The sequence below is a fragment of the Miniopterus natalensis genome, chromosome 2 (assembly GCF_054644295.1).
Source record: "Miniopterus natalensis isolate mMinNat1 chromosome 2, mMinNat1.hap1, whole genome shotgun sequence".
Taxonomy (NCBI): domain Eukaryota; kingdom Metazoa; phylum Chordata; class Mammalia; order Chiroptera; family Miniopteridae; genus Miniopterus; species Miniopterus natalensis.
Window position 1 is genome coordinate 150,648,169 of NC_142082.1, and position 6,690 is coordinate 150,654,858.

The 6,690-nt window shown below is 39.1% G+C and overlaps 1 non-coding gene across 1 annotated transcript; it reads right to left on the bottom strand.

Annotated features, from left to right (window-relative positions):
• Window positions 1-4,554: 4,554 nt before the first annotated feature.
• Window positions 4,555-4,658, bottom strand: LOC148093880 (U6 spliceosomal RNA). Its single transcript, XR_015714097.1, has one exon. It is a non-coding gene; the product is annotated as a U6 spliceosomal RNA (small nuclear RNA).
• Between the last annotated feature and the right edge of the window lie 2,032 nt (window positions 4,659-6,690).

Below are 6,690 nucleotides of genomic sequence, written 5' to 3' on the forward strand. Positions count from 1 at the left end.
TAAAAGGCTTTATTTGTGTGGAGTTATATTCCTTGGGTTCCAAAGTCCCATGCCCCTTAATTCAGTCCTGAAAAAGGTGCAGCTGGGGTTCCAGTAAAGCCAAAAGGAGGGCCAGTGTCCAGAGTTTCCATTACATGTTGCAGATATATCCAGTCCAGCATCAGGTTAAATTAAAGTCCATCAGTCCTTTGTGTAAGTTGTACACAGCTGTGGATCATGTGGGTGCAGGGCAGTGTATCTCCCTGCAACAGGAGTCACAGGAGAGCAGGCAAGCAGGAGAGGCAAGAGCCAAGAGGCAAAAGACAAGAGAGTAAAGACCAACAGAACATACTGCTTTGTTCAGAAGTTTAAATATTCAGGTTTCATGCCCTTGCAGTGGCAACACTTATTTTGAGCACTTACATGCTCCCATGTGTGACTGACAGACAGGTAGGCACTTTCCCATGTCACTCAGACCTTGTTGGGCATATGTCCAAACTGCCTTTGTCCAATCTCTTTCCCCATCAATCAGTGAGGAATGGATTTGGAGAGTGTTAAATTAGCAAAGCTATATAAATGGCATGCCTATATTATCTAGTCTTCCCTTTACTCCTTCCCTGTTAAATAATAGCAGGTTAGTATAATGGTATCAGTAATAAAGAAAAAACAGCTACCTTTATATTGTGTAGTACTTCATTATTAAAAATACCATTTTTATATCAGGCAATGTGATTGTTACAGTCTCTGTGATAGGCAGAACAACAAATGCATTCACTCATTTATTCTTTCATTTGTCATCAAGCACTCACAGTGTGCCAGGAACTGAAGTAGGTTCTTGGGAAAGAAATAAGACAACATTTGCATTCTTGAGTAGTTCAGAGATCAGCTAAGAGAAAGAAAGGGAAAGAATTAACAATGCTGCTCTGTGACAAGGGCTCCATGGAGTGTGCAGCAGCTTTTATGAACTTGAATGACTGGCAACTATTCCAGGATCTTTGGGTTTTGAATCCAGACTCTACGTCACAGGAATCATGTGACTTTGATCAGGATATTTAACTGAGTTGAGCCTCAATTCTTCATCTGTAAAATGCATTTATTTTGTATAGCTATTGTGAGAACTAAATAAGGTAATGTAGGTACAGTGTCTGACACATGATTCAGTAACTAGGTCATCACATCTTCAGGAACATGTCAATCTAATTGAAGTATTTCTTTCTTTCCCTAGCTCTGTCACTCTTTAAGTGTTTTGTCTCAGCTCTCAAAATGTCAGACATCTTGCAAGATGAACAGCAGCATGCAATGAGCTAGAGAAAGGGAAACAGCAGAAAGCAGAGTGGAGAGAGCCCAGGGAACCATCCATCACAAAACCATCTTGCCTTAAAGTGAAAAGTGCAATTCCCCATGATTCTGGCAACACTCATGACTGAACATGCTGCAAATCTTAGCAAAATAATAAATATGAAGAGGCCTTGTTTATTCAAATGACTAAGGCCAACAGAGAGTGGGAAATCCCAGATTGAGAAGGAACAAAACCCAGGAGGTCTTTCCTTTCAATTGACACCATTACTAATAAACATTTGTGAAGACCCAGCCACTCTCAAAAGATCAGAATGTTATGATTTAGTGTTGGCAACTTGCTCGAAAGATTGTTCTATAAGCTTGCAAAACCAGCAATCAATGAAGGTAAGAGAGTTGAAGGAGCCAGAGAGGATGACTGGAAGAGTCAATTTGTGCTGGTTGGTAGGAGGTAAAATCTGACACTGCTAAAATTCCCAATGGAATAAAAACTGCTACCAAAAAAGAACAAAAAATTATTAAAGCAGTTTTTTCTATGTTACTGCCTGCTAGTCTTCTTAGAGAAAAGAAAAATGATTTTTTTAGATTAGATTTGCAGAAGTGAGTAACAGAAAAAGGGGTTAAGTCCTCTTTTTTAAAGCCCCCCTCTTTTATTAATGATTGTATCCTGTTTCTTCCACTGTGTTCCAAGTTCTTGATGGACAGCAATCACATATTTCCTTTTTTATTCTGCCATGCCTGGAATAAACCTAACAGAGTAGGGGTTCAATAATAAGCCCTGTTTGGCTGATAGCTATGAATAGAAGATGAGCAGAGCATAGGACCCCATTTATTATTCTAATATGAATTTACATTGGTATTACTTTTTCCATAAAAAAGGAATAGGACAAAAAACTGAAAAGAAACCATATCTTGTCACTTCATTTCACTTAGCACAGAGACTGGCCCCCACTGGATGTTTGTTGAGGGAGTTAGTAAGAAAAACAACAGAAGAAAGTAGGCGAGTGATATTGCATCTCTGTTGCCTTGATACAAAGAACCATCCTCTTCTTGCTGCTCAGGCAGGCAATCTGGCTGCAGCAGCAACAGCAGAGATGCAGGCAGCTGCGTTTTCCTAAAGTAGGACCACGGATCTACAGATTATAAACTGTGAGGTCCTGAAGGGTGTGAGTCACCTGTTCTACCTCAGTGACTAGCGCCCAGCTGGGCCCTTGAAAGCACCTATGGGGATGATTGAGTCATTTATGGTAGTTTTCCTGTTCTCATCTCTTTCTTATTTGCCCAACTTCTCTAATTCTACCTGAAATGCCTCTGTTTATTGCAATGAAATCAAACAGAAATTTAAACTTTACTGAGATGATGTCTCTGGATGTTTGTTGTCTACCCTTCCAGGTAATAACATGATCTCTTGGAAAGGAAGTCTCCTGTGAGCTATGAAACATGGATCCACTATCTACTCAGAAAACCTCACATAGAAAAATCTTGAGTTTATGATGTATTTCACCTGAGATTCAGGCCGGGCTGGGAGTGTCAGGAGGATTGTTGGAGAGATGTTACAAGCAAGGACCTAGTTACATGAGGCTTCAAGTCTCTTTGACCACAGAATCCATTCATTTAAGATTTACTGAGTTCCAATTGTGCGGCAATGTGCCAGGCCTTGTGTGAGACACAGATCACTATGGTCTCCACCCCAAGAGATGACAGGCAATGAGCAAGTGAAGGAAGCACTTCAAAGAATTCTAGACTACTGTGCAAGATATTATAGGGGGACCTAACCTAGTTTAGAGAGGGAGGTCAGAGAATACTTCCCTAGGGAAATTATACTTATGCTAAACATGAAGAGTGAGTTGAGTTGCATCCGTGTGGTTCAAAGAAAGGAAAATGGACTACAGTTAAGAGTGGAGGGGTAGTTGGGCAGCATGATGCCTGTCTCGTGGGTCATTTCCTGGATTAGCTTGTTTAGGTTGATATTTGAGACTTGAAGTGCAATGTCAAAAACAAAACAAAATGGGGTTGTGAGGCAGTGGAGGTTGGGGCTAAATCTATAAAAACTGGAACATCTCCAGAAGAGCTGATGTCTATGGCTTCCACATTGGAAAGAACCATTACCTACGGCTTTATAGGTAATGGACAAGTGTTCTTTCTGTAGTATCCATGTTCTCCTGGTAGATCCTAGTGGACAGAAGGGCTCACCTTTGATCAGCAGGCACAGGCATGTAGTTCACAGGAGCAAGTCAAGCAAGTACTGTACCAGCAAATAGTCATAAAGGTAGTGTGATGACCATGAGTAGAATGTCCACGGAACTCCCAGAAAAAGCAGGGAGATGTTTGAGACTAGAACTTCCACGTAAGAGTGGATGGTATAAGTGAGGTCTTTCGTTATTATTGTCAAGGTAACTTTGTTGATACAACTTAAGGACATGGGTTTTCCTTATTATCCGTAGACTTTGGGTTTCAGCTTGTCTTCTCATTCTCTCACCTAAAAACTTCCCCTAGAACTTGTATGTAATTGTCTTTTTAGGTATTAAGACTATGGATAGGTGGGCTAAGTGACCTAACATAGACAGTTCTCCTCTAATTGCTAGTTTTGTTCTATTTGAGGGAGAATTTAGTCCCTAATCATTGCGGGGTAACATTTACTGACTTTTCTATTACCCTCCCTACCACACTCCAGAACATGGTTGGCTCATTTGGATACCTTGTAGGTTTTGTGCCCTCGATAATGTGGCCCTGCAGTGATAAGCAAGCACATCCAACAAGATGCTTTGTCTACAATAGTTGAAATCTTTTAGTAAGCAGAGAGTGTCCAAAAAGCAATGCATTATATCTGTTATGCTCTAATTGGGCTCTTATTGTTTCAGTCATTATCCTAAATATTATACTAGTGAATAATTTAGACTTGGAAAGCCATAGAATCCAAGGGATTTATGAGAAAAATAACAAAGTCATTGGTGCAAACAGATAAAATGCTGGCCAAGTGTTCTGGGCTTTGTCTGAAATTTTTATTAGTCTTACCATATAAAATAGAAAGTACCTCAGTTAATATCATTTACAGAAAGCCCAGATTACAGATAAGAATGGCATTTTAACGAATGTCATCATAATGTGCACTTCTGTATATGTAGGTAATTTTTACATTTTGCTGGCAGTCCATAAAAAATATATTCAATTGATGTGAAATGTTCCTCTGAACATAGCAATCCTTAATGTTATTTTTTTCTCACAAGCGTGATAATGAGAGAGGGAAAGGTTTTTATTTTATTTTATTTTAATTAGTTTTAAAATATGGAACACCATGAATTTGTGTGTCTTCCTTGTGCAAGGGCACACTAATATTCTCTGTATCGATCCAATTTTAGTATATGTGCTGCCGAAGCAAGCACAAGTTTTATAAATTATTTTTATTTTCCTACTTTGTAAAGAGGCTCTTGATATTTTGTAAACTCCTGGTGGTGTTTACAAAATAATAGCTCTACATTTGGAACCGAACCTTGCAGGGTTGAAGCCTAAGCGCTTCCGTTCGATGATGCTCCCCATCATTCAGAAATGACATCCCCCTCATTGCTGAATTTCCTGTAAGCACGGAACAACTGCTAATGTCAGTTGCATGATCTAAACAAAATGTGTAAATTCACATCTTTCTGTGAACAGTAAATTATTTGATGGCTGGAACTTTGCTTTCTGAAATACCATGTTGCAAACTCAACTTGGCTCAGTTAGACACAGCATTAATAAAACAACTGTGTTTTGTCTTCCTACAAAAATGACAGTAGCTTGCGATGTTATTTGTTTCATCCATCAAACAGCAGGTATACTTTGACAGTGTGAACCAAGCGGTGTGTAAATCCATGTAATACCACCAACACAGCCTTTGGAAGTAGACATTACTAACACCAGGGCTACCTAACCCCTCCCACCTTCCCAAGAAACCACTCCGACTGTTTGAAAATAAAATGCACACCTAATCATGGCAGTTAACGTCTTCTATAAATTATAGCGATAGGTTCCTTTTTACAAATAGATACACCATTACAACCTTTCTATATCTTTCCAACAATCTCCAATTTTGGTTGAATTTACTTCTAAATAATTGTTTTGTTCAACCATCATTTCCCACCTGGATTACCAGCGCTCTTGACTTCAAGATGATCCTTTCCTCATAGATGCTGTGTGTTGTAGCCACTGACATTTTAAAAGCACATGTGTGATGATGTTGTCATCTACCTGCTTAACACATTTTATTACCTCCTCTCCCTTTGCTCTGCAAATTAATTCCAAACATGGCTTATAGCAATCTTTATGACTTGATCCCTGTTTATGTATTTTTTATTTATTTAAAAACTATATATATATATATATAATTATAACCTATATTCCATTCACCCCAGACCTTGAGGAGTGGCACGAGTAAAGATACAAAGAGCAGCAAAGTACTCCACCAGAAGCAAACTTCAGAAGAGGGGGAAGAGCTTTCTCCCCTAAAAGATTTATTTTGTGTGTCTTTTTAAATAGAGGCACATTTGAAGAAGAAATTTCTGTTTCCTTTACTCAAAAAAGACACCTAATATATTTTACAGCTGGATATAAGTGTTTATGATGAGGTCAGATTTCTAATAAAGAAAAGCTCTCTGAAACACTGACAAGAGTTTTGGGATAACTCAGAAGAACTAGGTGTCATTTTCAGAAAAACAACTACAAATACACCCATCTTCATGTCAGATAAGCAAAGCTCTGGACTTCTCACTCACATATCCAAGCAGGTAGCTCACAAAGATATAAATGAGACTGGCTTGGGTGTGGGGCATGGCAGTAAACTGGCCTAAAAGTAGTTGAAGTCAGATGTTTATTCAACAGATACATATAGTGAGCACTCATCCTGTGCCAGAAACCATGCTATGATAACTAAGACACTAGATTTGTCATCTGGGAGCTTATGAGAGAGATGGACAAGTAATCAGGCAGTTACAATGAAGGAGGGTAAGTATTATGAGAAAGGTGAGTTTAGGGTGCTGTGAAAGCAGGAAGGGGACCGCTTTATCTAATGTGGGGGTGTGATAAAAGGATTTTGAGAGAAGATTTTAAAAAACAAGTATTTGTTAATGTCTTGGGGAAGAAAGGCAGAGAATTACCAAGAGGAGGCAACAAATACAAATGCTGTGGTCCAGAGAACACAGAGAACAACCTGCATGCTTGGCTTAGCCTTAGCTGTTTTCCTTTTGGAGCAAAATATACGGACTAGGAGCTCTACCTTTTTATGGGGCCAGGCTCTGTTTTTGAGATGATAGTCAGGGAGTTGGCTTGGGTAGGGAAGTCTGTTACATTCTGATATTAGAAAACCCATTTCGATGTCCAGTATGTCCTCCAACTTGGTCTTTACCAAGGTTATGCTTGAATTTTTCCATTTGTCACTGGCCT